We start from the raw sequence: 16,257 nt of genomic DNA, 5'->3' as shown, positions 1-16,257 counted from the left end.
TCCTTTTGCCCTTTCCAATTCTCCTAACATAAACATTCTTAATCAGGCTACCTTCACTTTTCCAAATTATCTACCAAGAATTTCTCTTTCCTTCTAGAAATTAATACTTTACATTTTATTCAGATCTTACCAGCACAAAAGCACCCAGAGGCCACTTGTCTAATCTGCCAGACCCCTGAATATCTAATGCTAAACACTGAATGTCTAATCCTTCAAATAACACAAGGCTAATGCCTATAAGGAATAACAGTATCTGTGTAGTGTGATATGAGAGGACAGAGATGAATGACAAAAGCTTTGCCATAAAATACCTCCTAGTCTTTGTTATGCCTAAAATTCTCATCATTAGTCCTAACATTGGAGAGCTTTGGATAGAAGTCTCCACTGATCACCTAAAAGTCAAATCCAAAGGTCGTTTGTCATACTAGAGAGAACAAAATATTAACAGTAGTTATTTCTGCAAGTAATTTTTTTTTCTCCTGCTTTTCTAGATTTCATGTTAGGAAAAACACTAGTACACATTTTTAAGGTCTTTTTCAGTTCTGATTCTTCTCATTTCTTGGCAGTGATCAATAATGATGAATTTGATAATCACTCTCACCTTCTTAATAATCACTCTCACCTTCTTAACCTACCCACCCACTTGCCTCTCATACTAACTGCTCCTTCTTTGTCTCCTTCGCTAATTCCTCTTCTTTCACTAATTATGTGCAATTCCCAAGGCTCAACCTCAGGTTCACCTCAGGTTCACGCTCTTCTCTCTGAGCACCACAATTACAGCCTGAAATTTCTCTACCAAGTTCTAGTTAAATGTCCCACTGTATATCTATTTAACCTTGCCTATCCCACTGTCACCTCAACCTCAACATATCCAATATACAAGCCCAGCTGCCTGTATCCCCTCAACCAGCTTCCAATACTGTCATACTTATTTCTGTCAGTACTGCCATTAATAAAATTTTAGGGTTTTTTGGTCACTAACTAGGTGAGTAACTTTGGAAACATTTTTGAATCTCTCTGGGTCTCAGATTCCTAATGCACAAAATGTACAGACTGGCCCAAATGTTCTCAGATGTCTTGGAGTTCCAACACTCTTTGATTTCCTCTGTCACTGAGGATCAAAACTTGAAAGCCATTTCTGATTACTCCTCTTCCTCCCCCTACCAAATCCTCCTTTCTCACCGAGTCCATAGCAAAGCCTTATGTGATCTCTCTCCAGTCCTATGTCCACTAAATCCAAATCCTTATTACTTTAGGCCTAGATTATTTTCCTAGCTCTATCACCTCTCTTTCCAATTCATACTATACCTAGCACTGGTGCTACTTTCCTAAAATACTTCTTTCAGCAAGTTTTTTGTCAGTCCAAACCTTTTAAAGCTCCTCTGTTACCTGTGGTGCAAAGTACATTCTTCTCACCCTAGTACTTCAATCTATATCTAATTCCAATCCACATTTTCAACCTGATTTCTTACTACTCTTCCACACAAACCTTCATTGCAGTCAAGTTGTGCCTGTGTACTGTTCTCTGAATGTGTCATGCATATTTTGACTTTGTTTACCTCCTACACAAGTTCTTACCTCTTATGCAAAATCAAATCCTGCCCAGTTTTGATTCTAAAGCCTCTTGGGAGCCTTATCTGCGCACTTCAGCTCTAAATGGTCTCAAATACCTAAAACTTTTACTATTTATCTTATTTCCCCAAGTACATTTTAAGTTCTCAGAGAAAGGAATCTATTTTATATTTTTCTGCATCTCTTTTGGACATAGTAAAATACCTTTTACATTGTAGGTATTAATAAATATTTGTTTGGTGACTAACTAAAGTTCCTTTTTAATACACAGCATTTACTGAATGCTCCCCATGTGCTCAGCACCGTGTGTGTGTGTGTGTGTGTGTGTGTGTGTTTGTGTGTGTTTTTAATCTAGGTATTGTTCCACAAAGCATATCCAATCAACTTGAAAAGAAGGCTAACACTGGGAAAATAACTATCAAACAACCAAAGCAGGGTAAATAATTAAACTAGGTGAAGCTATTCAAGACTAAAAGAACTACAGAAATATAAAGAGGAAAAAAGCAATATTTAGTGAGAAACAGTTTCACCAGGAGTATAGTAGTACAGTCATGCATCGCTTAACAATGGGGATGTGTTCTGAGAAATACATACTTAGGCAATTTCATCGTTGTGCAAATATCACAGAGCATACTAAAGGGGAATAAAATTTGCCCTCCCCCCTAAAATTTGTCTCTTTAACGTGAGGATTATTTTAGGCTGATTATTTTTAAGAAACAAAAGACTCAAAAAGTTTTTCTTGTTACTGCCCCCTTAACTGCCTAAAAGAATTCAGATTTAAAAAATCTGTCTCAGGAAGCGAGCTATCACCTTAGCATAACACAAACTAGGTGGTAGGGAGGAACCCAGAAAAGCCTGTTTATTGGGCTCCCCTCCGTGTGGCCAGAGACATTTGTTTTCCAAATGTTTACTCCTTCTCACCTACCTGAGAATTGCCTTCCTTCTCTTTGAAGTCCCTCACTCTCCCTACCCTCAACATCTTCTTATGTCATTAGCTGAGGCTGTTATTTTAGGTGAGCACTTCAGCCATTTTGGTGAATTACTCAAATTTTCCTGGGTTTCTCCCATGTATACATGTTATTAAACTTTTATTTTTCTCTTATTAATCTGTCTCATGTCAATTTAATTCTTAGATCAGTCAGAAGAACCTAGAAGGGTAAAGGAGAATTTCTTCCTCCCCTACAGTATTTACACAAACCTAGATGGTACAGCCTACTACACGCCTAGGCTATATGGTACTAATCTTATAGGACCACAGTTGTATATGCAGTCCCTTGTTGACTGAAACATTGTTGTGCAGTACATGATTATACTAAAGCAGTAATAATCACAGTGACAACAAATAATTACAATAATAACAGCTAACACTTAAGAATGCTTAATGTCCCAGGGTGCTGGTCTGGAGGGCTTTTCAGGTATTAACTCCCTTAACTCTCACTACAACTCTATGGAAAAAGTACTACAATTCTCATTTTTCAGATGAGGAGACTGAGGCCCTGCTCAGTTAGTCCACAATTACTGAGTAGTGCAACAGGGTATAGAATTGGGCTTGGTGGAAGAAGGAAGGAAAGCATGAGTGAAAGTTAAAAGATAGAATAAGCATAGCTGTTATTAGAAAGTATGGGAAGCAGCTTGCAAGACTACAGAAGAGAATGCTTGTTGAGGGTCCTTAGACAAAAGAGTGAATAAATGAGGTAAGGATTGATGATAGCGTATCTTGAAAGCCAGGAAAAGGAAGTTAACTTTAGTAGGTAGAAAATGGGAAGCCACTGAAAATTTGGGGGCAAGAGAATGCCACAATAAGGAGTATTAGAGTAACATTTCTATTGAGGATAAAGAGAAGGAAGGATGCTGGATTGTGAGAGGTTGACATGACTTTCAGTATTCTAGGCTGAGGAAATGAGTCCAGGTATTCAGGTGACAAAGTGGGGTAAGCAGAGATACGAGAGACAAAACAAATATGGATAGGACATCTTGAATGGATTAATATAAGAGGTAAATGAAAGAGGTAGTTTAAAGACGATGCCTAATTTAAAGCCTATATGACCAGGAGAGAAGGAAATTACAAAGGGGTATAAAAATGATGATTTTCATTTGGAGCATGTTGAGTTTAAGGAGATGCTCAAAAATACTAGTAAAAGACCAGTACTGAGAAAACCAGGAAGTGACCAGAATGACAAATAAGCAATAGGATTAGTTTTAAAATGAAAGAACTAGGGAGAAGCTACAAAGATCTTAAATAGGAGAGGAAATATATTAAGCCATGATCAGCTGGTTTGTATCAATAATTTTATCAATAATTTTGGTGGGGAGGATGATCAATTAGTGACCAACATTTAAAAATGCAGTTTTTCCATTAAAAAAATTTTTATCAGAAAAACCAACCAAAAGCTAAGGCAGAGGTTCCCAAACTTTCTCCATTTAGGGAGTCCTTAGTCTTAGTAATTTTTTCATGGCATCCCGAGGCCAAAAGAAATACTTAAGTAGGTGGGCTCAAACCACTTAAATGTTAATGTCCTTACAACTTAGTGCCTGTTGGGCGTTGTACAACTTCTCAAACCTTGGAATCAATCGGACATCACTTTCTCATTTCCTATATCATGTTGATTTTCATGCAGTAGTTACTTTTTATCAAAACAACCTCTAAAAATACAGCTTTGCAAAGACATGACATTGTAGAAAGGAATGTGTCAATCTAATGTTGAAACTGTGAACTACCTCAAAATAACAGTTCAATCCTCAGTTCACTGGTGCTCTGGGGCACCTCAGCACACAGTTTGGGAAACTGGGAGCAAAGGGAAGGGTCCTAAAAAGGGGGGGGAGGGAAACGTAACTGGGGAGGAGCAAAAGAAAGTCCTTATTGGCACAGTTAACCACAAGAGGGCAGCACAATAGTTGGTAGGGCAGCACAAGGGGAGGGGGAGTGTTAAGGAGAGAGAGATAAGTCAAACCTTTCCATAAAAAGGCTACAAGACCCCTTAACCAGTTCAAGGCCTAAAAGTCCTTTTTCCCCTTACACTAAAAAGGAGGAAACACTGGTCACTGGCAGATCACCTTATGCAGAGTCATTCTGCCCCCCTTTGAATCTCCTATGCCTGCCCAGCCATGATAGTAGCCAAGACTAAAGTAGGCAAACAATGTACTGCTTTGCATGTACAATCTTATTCAACCCTCACAAGAATCTTATAAGAAAAGGGAGGCTCAAAGAGATTTTAAATAATACAACTATTAAGTGGTAGGAACACCAGGATTCAAACCCAGATCTGACTCCAAAGCCAATGCTCTTTCCTATTCTGCCTCAAAAGCATCTCATCTTTCAGCAATAGCCAGGTGAAGTAGAGAAAAGATAATCGTGTTGCCTTCCTATACATAAGACACCTGTCTCAAATCACCAGGAAAAACCAGTAAATGAAATAACCTTTTCCTTAACTGGTCCCTAAAACAAGCTATAACCTCCAAACACAGGACATTCTGTTAGAGGAAAATAAAAAGCATTGTGTGCTTATCTAGTCAGCAAGTACTGCAGCTTTCCTGTACAGGTAAATACACGTACTACTAAGGCAAGTGTGGAACACATCTAGTTTACAGATATGTTACACACTAACAGATATGTGCACACACAAGCAAGCAATTCTCACATTTGAAGTGGTAAAAGGTGAAGTGGGTGGGGAAAGGGAGGCCAAAGGTTGGTTATTCATCTTCACATCTGCTGGGTGTTATATCAGAATATTTGCAGTAGCCCAACAACTCACTTGTACAAACCTATTATGAAACCAAAAGCAATCGTCATCTCTTTTATTCCCACTTCTGGTTTCCTTTTCCACATTTCTCCTCCCCTCTATGACATACTCAGCCGCTTCTACCCTTTCATTCAGAGAAAAGGAGTTTCTCTTGACAGATTAATAACCACCGGAAAGAAAACTGGGTGAATTCAACTGACACAGCAAACTTAGGCAGATAAAACTATCCGGGAAGCATTCATTGTGGGAGCAGAAACCCCAGCAAGAACAGCTAAGGTTAGGCCGCTCAATAGGTATTTCTCATTACTTGAACATGTTCCTCTTTGGAAGATTAAGAATCTCCAGCTGCTTGAGAAGAAAAGGTAACCGACAGCGTTTCCTCTGCAAAGCCATAACAATCAGCAGAGAAGGCAATGATGAATGTTTCTTAAAGGGTCTAACAGCAACAACAAATTAAACACCTCCAAATACCCTCCCAGACCAACATTAAAAGTTCAGCACTGCCATTTTCAAAAGAGAATGAGCCCTGCCTGTCGACACACGCTTCCAACCTTCCTACGCACACACTCACAGCTAGACACCCTCTCCTCTACTGCAGCGATAAAGGACAGCAGCCAGGAACGCATACCCACCGCCGCGGGAAGGGGAGGAAGGGCCTCTGTTACTGCGGGAGAGAAACAGTTCACATCTTGTTCCCTTGCCTGCTTCTGAAACCTAAAAAAAGAAGTAGCAGTTAGGGCCGCAGAAATCCAGGGGAAATGGATGCTCTTTTCTAGGCTGTTGAGATGTCTACACTATTTTAAAGAGGGATAAGGAAAGGGGGTGGGGGAATATCAGGGACACATGGATGCAAATATCAACAGCAAGACACTCCGTTGTCGGTTTCCTCTTAAAGAGGAAGATGGTCTTGCTGAGAAGTTTACTACCACTAGCTGGGGGAAAGCGGGGGTCAGGAGGTGGGAGGGAGGAGGAGAAACAACTGCTGCCCCCCACTCAGAGGCCAGGCAGCAACAACACTCACTCGCTGCGCGGATCGGGCGACGAGGACGCGCCCCCAAGCCCGCAGGGGCTGCTCCTACTCAGCGCCTCCGGCCCGCCAAGATCTGCGACGCCCCCCGAGCGGACACGGTTCCGAGCGTCCGCCAGCCTGGGCCCTCCGGGGCCCTCCCGCGCGGGTTCGGCTCCCACTCACATCCCTCGGCGGCGAGGACCAGGCCTCTCTCGCTGTGCGGAGGCAGCAGCTCTCCGCCTCGACGCGCGCCGCAAGACCGGGCCCAGGCGCCGAGCGGCGGCGGCGACGCGAACTCCCGAGCGAGCCGGGCGCCGGCCCAGCCGGTCAGCGCCCAGGGAGGCCGTTAGCGGCAGCCCCTGCTGCCCCCTTCTGTTCCTCTTCCTCTTAGCCCACACCACTCCCACTTCGGGCAGCCGGGAAGCCCGTCACAGTCGTCGTCTCCACCCTCTCCCTAGCCACAGTGTCTTCTCGTCGCCGCAAGCGGCACTGGGTCAGACGCCCTGTTTGTGTCCCTGCCTCCCAGTTGGCCTCCTGTCGGGCGGCCGGCTCACGGCTGACTGAGGCCGCCTCCGAGCAGGGCGGGGGCGGGGCGAGAGCTGGCGCGCGTCCCCCGACTGAGCGTGCGCGCGTGCGCCGCTCCGCCCCGCGGTGGTCCTCCGGGCGCGCGCCGCGGGGCTGACGGGGGCGTGCCACGCAGGACCGTGGCCTCTCGGGAAGCCTGTGGTCGCGCGCGGAGATTTGTCGGGCAGCCCCTGGGCGTGAGTGGGTGGGGAAGATGAGGTGGCGCGAGCTAGCAGGGCCCCCGGTCCTGTCGGGAGCTCGGGGCCCGCTGTGGGTCCGGCCCTACCCAGATGGGGCTATGAGTGGCCGCCGCTCGCCGTGGAGGCGGCTGGGAATGAGTCGGCCCGGCCAGGAAGGCGCCCCCTGCGCGCGGCCCGGCACCGCGCCGAGGCTTTCCCCTGCTGCCTACTGTCGTCTCTTTGCTGCTTTCGCTTCCACGTTCCGGGTGCGGCAAACCTGTCTTTCCCGAGTCCAGGCCCCTAGGCCGAGGAGAAGTTGCGCCAAGAGTTGGAGCAACGCCCTTACACGCGCCGCTCCGTGCCAGTGCAATCCCGAGCGCCTGACTCCAATCCGTCACCTCTGCTGGAAAGGGGCGAGAGGGATGAGGCTCCCAGCTGCCTGCAGATTGGCAACAAGGCCCGGTGAATGAGAAACAACTCCCCAAAGAGCCTCATTCGTTCATTCAGCAAGCGTTTACAGAGCACCTACTAGATGCCAGGCTGTAGGACCCCAAGGATGCTATGTGAACTCAACTCGCCTACTCGTCCTACTGGAGCTTGTATTTTGATAAAGCAGTGAAAATGCCTTGAATGTATAATGTGCCGGTGTATAATTGCCTCTAAGAAAAATAATACAAAGTAAAGGAGTAGAAAGTGAGGAGGCGGTGTGCTATTTTAGTCCGGGTTGCCAGGAAAGACCTCCCAGAGTAACCTACATTTGAGCAGAGATCTGAAGGATGAGAATGAGCCAGTCCTGTGACTATCTGGGAAAAGAGTTTCAAGCAGAGGGACTAGCAAAGGTAAAGACCCTGAGAAGGCAATGTGCTTGGCAAGTTCAAGGACCAGGAAAGAGGTCACTGTGCCTGGAGGACAGTGAAGGAAGGGGGAGTGGTAAGAGGTGAGGCCAAAGGAGTAGCCTGTGACCTGCTTCTGAAGACCTTTTTCACTTATTTTTAGTCCTCTTTCTGTCAATTTGAAAAAACATGCAGTTATAGCCCCTGTTTCTCCATACACGAATGATGCTGCGATTCAGGTCTAGCTTGTATTTAATGGTTTATTTAAATAAACCTCACCAAAGCAACCCCTCCATTTCTTCTTACATAAGACCCATTGCAAAACGTCTTTGAGCAAATGATAGCAGAATAGGAAGTGACTTGAATTAACACTGACTTCTTTAAAGTAAATAACTAGAGCCCTCTTTTCTCATAAGAGGCAGGGATTTACAGGGAAATTGCATTCCTATGGCTGCTATCTTACAGGCAAAATATGCTGGAGAGTCCTTCTTTTAATTTCTAAAAAGAAATTAGAGATAGGAATTGTGACTCAATGGCAAATCTAAAATCTGCTTAGAATATTGAGACTGAAATTACAAGCAGCAACCACCATGAGAGTTCCCTTTTCCTGCAAACGAAAACTGTGACTAGAGTAGAAATCAGAACACAGACCCACACAAAGAAGATAAAGTGCTGAAGGTGGCCTTAACATCAGGCTTAAAATGAAATGCATCTGAACTGTGGAAATAAAAATATTCTCTTTTGTGAGGAAAAAGAAATGCCTGTGTTAGAACTCTGAAACAGTGCAGATACATTCATTGTAGTAAGTGATGTTTCTCTATTTCGCAATGATGTGTTTATTCAACCAGGCATGGTATCTTACTATCTACTGCCTGTTTGCAGGGAAAGCTATTTGGAACTAGTAAATATTGAGGGGTTTTTGCTAAGGGGGAGGGATTCTTTTTTGTATTAGTGGTTTGGATATGGAAGACAGGGTAGACAAGGGAAATATATTACTCATAGGCTTACAGAATTGAGAAATCAATCTACCCACACAGAGAGATGAAGTGACTTGCTTAGTGTCATTCAGAGAATGAAAGCCTCTCTCCTCACTAAGGTTTTTAAGCCAATACAACCCCGGCTTTTTTTCACTCTGTAGAGAATTTTTTAGCTCTTTATGTGATATCTAGAAATTTGTTTCCAGGGCAAACATTTGAGAAAGTATCCCCTATTGTTTGATAATGATAAAAGAGAATTCCAAGAAATTTGACCCATTCTTTCACACAATATGGAGAAACAAGAAATGTGGGTTGGATAGTAACATATTTAGATTCAAAACTGATTGTGTGGCCATATCTAAAAGTAAAAATCAGCAGCTAATTGCCAACCATGGGGCAGTGTGTAGTGGCACATGGCAAGATTCTGTCCTTCCACTGTAGTACAACATGGCAGTAGTGGTTCTTGACTGCCACTCCCCAAACCTGTGCCTGCAACAAGACTGTGACAGTACATGTGAGATGAGGCCTTGGCTTCTACCTCTTTTTAAAATTGGTAGGTAGTTTAGCTGCCAAGCCAAGGTTGAAAATCCACAGCTAAGGGTTTGAGAACTTAAACTTGAGAGTCTGGCTGACCCAGGTTTGAATCACAGCTTTCACCAAGGAAGTCATTTAGATTTCCTAAGTTTCCATTTCCTCATCGGTACAATGGGAATAATAATATCTTCCTTGAAGAGTTGGGGGTTTTGTTTGTTTCTTTGTTTTTGGTGAGGAAGACTGGCCCTGAGCTAACATCTGTTGCCAATCTTCCTCTTTCTGCTTGAGGAAGATTGTCACTGAGCTAACATCTGTGCCAATCTTCCTCTGTTTTGTATGTGGGACACTGCCAAAACATGGCTTGATGCTTGGTGTGTAAGTCCATCCACGGGATCCGAACCCATGAACCCCGAGCCGCCCAAGCGAAGCACATGAACTTAACCACTATGCCACCAGGCCAGCCCCAAGAGTTGTTTTGAAGATTAAACAAAAAAGTATTTTTAAACCCTTAGCACAGTTATTAAATGCCTACTATGGTTGTGGTAGGGATAATTTACAGATATCACCAAGCTGGGAGGTATAAGAAATGTGTTGGATTTTCTTAGTAATCCTGAAGCATTTGTCACAATTTATTGCATTACACATAACTGTGTGGGTTGGAATGATAAGGGCTGAGTTGTGATACAGATAAATGCAAAGACCTGCATTTGGATTAAAAAAAAATAAACCACTACATCATTAAATGATGAAATGATGAAAACATTCTTAAGAAGAGCACAAATGTAAGAGCAAAGAAAGATATAGGAAAGACCCTGAAGGGGAAACAGGCTCATGTAAAGGGCTTGGGGAGAGATCTGAGAGTTAGTTTGTTTCCTTTCAACATAGGGAAGATGTACTTTTCTGAAGTTAGAAAGGAAGTAGCAATGGAGAGAGGCTGATTTATCCCAGGTCTAGAAATATAAGCCAAAGGCAAAGGCAGGAAGATGACATTACAGACAGACAAGTAAGCAGTGTTCTTTACTTTGAATCATTCAGTTATTTTAGGACTACTGTTTTCAACGTTTGGTTGGATATAGCAAAAAACATTTTCCCAAACCTCCTCTGCATTTCAGCATATCTCTATCTCTACATCAATCCTCTAACTCTTCCTTATAGTCTCAAAGAAAAAGGTGTTCCTGGCAAACGGGTCCCTCCTTCCCTTGAGATAACCAGATAAGTTTAACTTTGGTGCTTGAAAACCAAACCAACTTCCCCCTCTGTAAGCCAGGATTTAATACCCTCCTTCAGGTGAGGATAATTATTTGGAAAAATATGCAAAATGTCAATTATAATTAGGCTCTACTATACAAAAAAATTTTAACTTAAAACAGAGGTTTAACTACCAATTGACTAAAAATATTTATCTTTGTAAAAGGATTCATACCAAGATTCACTCTTAAAAATAGAAATTTCCTTGGCATAATTGTTCATTATAGAGCATTAATTCCTGAGTCCTTATTTAGATTAAAGACTCTTCCCCCTTTCTCTGAGAACTGTCCTCTTCCCCCAGTGGCCACACTCTAGCCCCTACATAATAGTCTCTGACCTTGCCTCCACACCCCTTGATTGTACCATGAATTGTCACTGACTCAAGCTGGGCCATTCAGGGTCTACCTTCTGGGGAAGTTGGACCCAGGAATCAAAGTCTGATTGCTCAGACTTTTTTTATTCACCTAAAATGTAGTTACCCATCTAAAGTTTAGGCTGCCATTATGAGGTTGCCATCTTTATTCGTGTATATGGGGTTGCACAGAAAGCTGATTTGCTGTGGGAGAAGAGAATGACACAGACTGAAGTGAAGAGAGAGAACATGCCAGGTATGAGTCCTCATAGCTTTTCACTTTCCTCTTCCTTATAAGGCCCAAAGAAACTTCCTGTATTTGGTATCTTGAAAATACTTCCTTATGACATATTTCTCCTTTTTACTTAAGCTAGATCTAGTAAGTGTCAGAGTACTTGCAATGAAATAACCTGGAGTAAGACAGCTATAATAATATACTGATAAGAAGAAAAGAAAAATAAAAGGAAAAATACTCTCAAATTACAACAGGGAAAATGTCTGTCTTTTAAAAATCCAATTTATTCACAAATTTTGGAAGTCTATCTTCAGTCATAAAGCCAAGGATAAGTAGTAGTCACAATCTAAGACATTACACAGAACCCATAGGTTAGCAGAAAACAAGCTATCTTTGAGTATAGTGGATATTTCCTACAGAGAAATTTTCCTCACCCTCAGCTCCTCCTCCCAACCATCACTCCCCTCACCACTGTTCAGTTTTCTTTTCTCATTTGCTTCACTCTACTTTCTCTGTAACTTAATAATTTTGTGAATCTCCTGGGCTGTAGCTACAGTAATTGCTGTGGCCACTCCACTCTAGCTACACTACTGACCAAAGGAAAATCTGATTTGATATTAGAGCATGGTAATGGTGTGTTTAAATACTGTGTATTTCAGTTTACCTATGAAATACATAACTGGATCAGAAAATGTTGCATGAAACAGTTTTCGATTTTAACTTCTACTCCTATCTGGCTCCATACTCCCAATGTATATAATTTGTCCTTAACTAGACCCTTTTCTCCCCTTGATGCCTTCTCTAAGGTTTTGAGGCTGCACCTCTTTGTGCCTACATCATGAGAGTTGGTCAGAAGGAAAGCCAGTGTTTTCCTCCCAGCAGAGGCAGCTGGTGCTGAGAGAGCACCTTCTATAGGATGGTCTTTATCCACGTTTCTGTCCTCTCAGTTCTCTTCTAGACTTAAGATCCATCACAGTGACCTATGCCTGAATTTGTTTACCTGAAATTTGCTTTCTTAAAAAAAGACACCTATGTCATTCTGGACTATTGTTGAGATTCTTATAATTGAATGGCTATGAAGTGTTTTAAAGCCCACTGAATCAAAGTCTAATGCAAAAGTCATACATTTTAAATAACTGTTATTAATGACTGATCAGACTTCAACCCATTAATTATGAGTTGAATTGTGTCCTCCCAAAAGATATGTTGAAGTCCTAACCACCAGTACCTGTGAATGTGACCTTATTTGGAAACAGGGTCATTACAGATGTAATCAAGTTAAGATGAGGTCATTAGGGTGGGCCCTAATCCAATATGACTAGTGTCCATATGAGAAGAGAAGAAGACAAAGGGAGAAAACAGCTCTGTGACACAGAGGAAGAGACTGGAGGGATGGATCTATGGCCAAGGAACACCTGGGGCTACCAGAAGCTGGAGGAGGCAAGGAAGGAATCTCCCATAGAAGCTTTGGAGGGATAATGGCACTGCCAACACCTTGATTTCAGACCTCTAGACTCTAAAACTGTGAAAGAATAAATTTCTGTTGTTTTAAGCCACCAATTTTGTGATATTATGTCACAGCAATCTAGGAATCTAATATACCACCCTACATTCCTCAAACTGAAACTGAGAAAAGCCGTGAGAATAACTTTCTCTTCTCTCATCCATACCTAATAGTCTCCCACTGAACATTGATATAACCATTCATTTTGAGAGAGAAAAAAAAAATACTGTTTGTTTGCTTTCTCCTTTTGTCTAATGGTGCTTTTGTTTATTTTGGTTGTTTGGGGTTTTTTTCTGTCAGCTTCGTCTGTTACAGATCAAGCATAAAATGATGTAATAGACCTAAGGCAAACTCTTTTGGCTGGGTATGATAATGCTACAAGAATTTTAGTATTGTGTGCTATCCACTCAGATGCCAATTCAGCTCTTTTACTACTCACAGGAAATGTTCTGGGAACCAACAGCATTACAAGTAATAAAGTTTTCAGTAAGAATGATAACTTTGGAAATTTTTTAAAATAGCTAATTACTGGAATAGACATGTTTTAAAACTTGTCAAAGCTTATCTTGTACATTTTAGCATCTATTATCCTTATTAAAGAGCTTTTAAGTATATTTGTTGAGCAAGTTACTTTTTTCTTTTTTGATCACCCAGGTAAACATTAACACATACTACTTGTGGAAATCCAAATAATATAGACTATAAAGTATACAAAGTAGAAGTTCCTCTCGATCCTCTTTTCCCAGCCCTCTTCACTTCCCAGATGAAACCATTGATAACCATCTGATATATAATATATGGTGTATATATTTTTTTCCAGACATTTTTCTAAGCATTTTCCTACATATTTCCTATAGATTTAGTTTTGAGCTCTGCAAACAAAATGGATAATTTTATGCTTTTTTTTCTGTTACCATTTTTTCACATCCTGGAGATCTTTCATTTCAATATGTATTGCTTTCTCTTCCTTTTTAACTCTTATACAGTGTTCATTAAAATAGGTCAGTCATAATTTATTAAATAATCCCCCATTCATGAACATTTAGGTTTATAATTTTCACAATTAAAAACAGTGCTAAATTTGACCGTCGTTTTGCATACATTTCATGGGCAAAAAAGTATTTCTTAGGATAGACACTTAGACTCTCTGGGCCAAAAGAAATATATATTTAAAATTTGGTGGTTACTGCCAAACTGACTTTCAAAAATTTCATAGTAATATACCAATGTTCATTTCTCTATAATCTCACTAACTCTGGATATTATGAATCTTTAATTTTAGGTAATTTTAATTCCAAATCACATTCATTCCAATAGTTCAACAAATATTTATTAAACACCTCTTAAGTGACAGGCACTCTGCAAATGTTATATACTCACTAGTGTGTTATACAGCCACTATTTTACCTATCCTGGACTTCATTATTTGTCTTTAATACGTTTTAAAGTAGACATAATAACATTCTATTATAAAATTCACCAAGCATCTTGATCAAGCAAGCAATTAATCAGATTCCAATATACTTTTGAAATTAGCTTCCCTGTACCATTTTTCTTATGGTAGAAAATAACTCCTTTGGGAAAATGCTGGTGAAATACAAAGACCAGAGATTTTTACTAGCTGGTGGACCTTTCTGAACTTCTGTTATTCAACCTTCCTGAACTTCTGTTTCCTATTCTCCACAGGAGGAATAACAGAGGTGCTTATCTTTTAGGACTTATTTTAAGTTATAATGAGGTAATATATAGAAAACACTGAACAAACTCCTGATAATAATAATAGGTAACGCTGGAGTACGAACACCATACCAGTCATTCTTCATGGGCTTTTTATGTATTAAATTATTTGAGCCTCACAACAATTCTATGAGGTGTTTACTTTAATTATCTTCACTTCAAAAGTAAGAAACCAAGGCACAAAAGAATAACTTTCCCAGAGTCTTCCGGAAATCCTGCAGGGCTAGGACTGAACCCCAGAGGGCCTGGCTTCAGAGCCAACCACACTCTATTGTCTCCTGAATAGGCAACCAAGCAATAAATATTATTTCCTTTATTCTTCCCATCTTATAGCAGAGTCTACTGAATACACATCCCTACCTACAGAAGGTTAAATATGGTGATGGAAGATGATTCATTAAATTCTTAAGGAATCAGGTAACATTATTTATGCACAATGTATAACAAAGGCCTTTCTACCCAGGGATAGATTCTTATTTGCTGGAACAGCTCCCACATGCTCCTATGTTGTTCAGCAGAGGTTCTCAAAATGTGATCCCTGGGCCAGCAGTATCAGTACTGTCTGGGAACTTGTTAGAAATTCTTGAGCCCCAACTCAGATCTCTTGTATCAAATTCTGGAGGTGAGGCCCAGCCACTTGTGTTTTAAAAAGAGTTCCAGGTGATTCTGATGTGTATTAAAGTTTAAGAACCACTATTGTAGGGAATCCACATAATGAGTGAAGTGAAAAGAAAAGAAATAAGCCAAAGAGCTTAGGTTTACTTTCATAATAAAGTGATGCAGAGAAGAGAGGGAGTAGGGGGAAGATGAAAGATACATGACACCCAGATGTAGTACCCGACTTGAGGGATGAACAAAAAGAAGAGATCTTTATTTCAAGTTGCTGCAGTATGTACAGGGAAATAAGAGATGGTCAGCAAAAGAGAATTTTAAAACATTTTCTTTATGTTATAAATTGGATCCACTTTCATGCCCTTAGAAGAAAATCTCAAATTTCCTCTTCAATTGCTCTTGGCTATTAAACTTGTGTTTATTTGAATGCAGTTACTGTATAATGCATAGACCATATAGGAGCCCCTAGTTTTATTAAGGTTACATTAAGTTACAATGCAATGAATTTAAATCAAATAGCATTGAATACACTTACTACAAATCAAACAAATTCTAAAATTACAAAATATTGATGCCGAAGAAACTTACAGATCATAGAGATCATCAATTAGATACAAACATCAAGTTCAAATACCACATTCTACAAGTTACACAGCTTGCAAAGATGATGCAGCCCAAGAAATGTACCTATCTCTTGTCTGGTAGGGTTAGTGTAGGAAGAATCTTTTGCATAAGAACCCAAAGACACCCTTGTAGACAATGAAGGCAGGAACCATATATGTTTCATTCCCCACTGCATATCCATTATGAATTAAAGTTTGACATGTAGTGGGTGCTAAATAAATATTGTTGTATAAGTGAATTAATGAATAAGAGCAATGGCAGAACAAGGTGAGGGTTAGTGACCAAATCCTCTGTGCTAATAAGCTATCAGGAAACAAGTCACCACTTAACTTCCTGGGCAGAGGTCTGGATATGGAAGTAACTTGCCTTAAGGGAAGAATTTGAGGTGCAGAAGTTTAGCCTGGAGAAAATGACTCAGTATCAAGAGGTGTGTTGAGTAATAACTGAGTTCAGCACAGGATGGTGTTCAAGATTTCCCTCCAGCCCAGCCATCCAGCACCTATGTCAGAGTCAGGAACGGAATGGAGAGAAAGGGCT

General features: G+C 41.0%; 1 protein-coding gene across 7 annotated transcripts in view; it reads right to left on the bottom strand.

Annotated features, from left to right (window-relative positions):
- JAK2 (Janus kinase 2) overlaps positions 1 to 6,904 on the bottom strand; it is a 136,899-nt gene extending 129,995 nt beyond the window's left edge. Inside the window, exons 1-2 of one of the 7 annotated variants that reach the window (XM_014860724.3) lie at positions 6,334 to 6,904; positions 5,945 to 6,026 (exon numbers count right to left, since the gene is read on the bottom strand). The gene's annotated coding sequence lies outside the window, so the exon portion shown is untranslated. Of the gene's footprint in view, positions 1 to 5,940; positions 6,027 to 6,333 lie in introns of all 7 variants that reach the window. The other 6 variants (XM_044756571.2, XM_070495412.1, XM_070495414.1 and 3 more) reach the window with 6 other exon arrangements.
- Positions 6,905 to 16,257: the final 9,353 nt, after the last annotated feature.

Source organism: Equus asinus, chromosome 23 (genome assembly GCF_041296235.1).
Source record: "Equus asinus isolate D_3611 breed Donkey chromosome 23, EquAss-T2T_v2, whole genome shotgun sequence".
In the NCBI taxonomy this organism is placed as follows: domain Eukaryota; kingdom Metazoa; phylum Chordata; class Mammalia; order Perissodactyla; family Equidae; genus Equus; species Equus asinus.
This window is presented reverse-complemented; position numbering and strand designations above follow the sequence as displayed.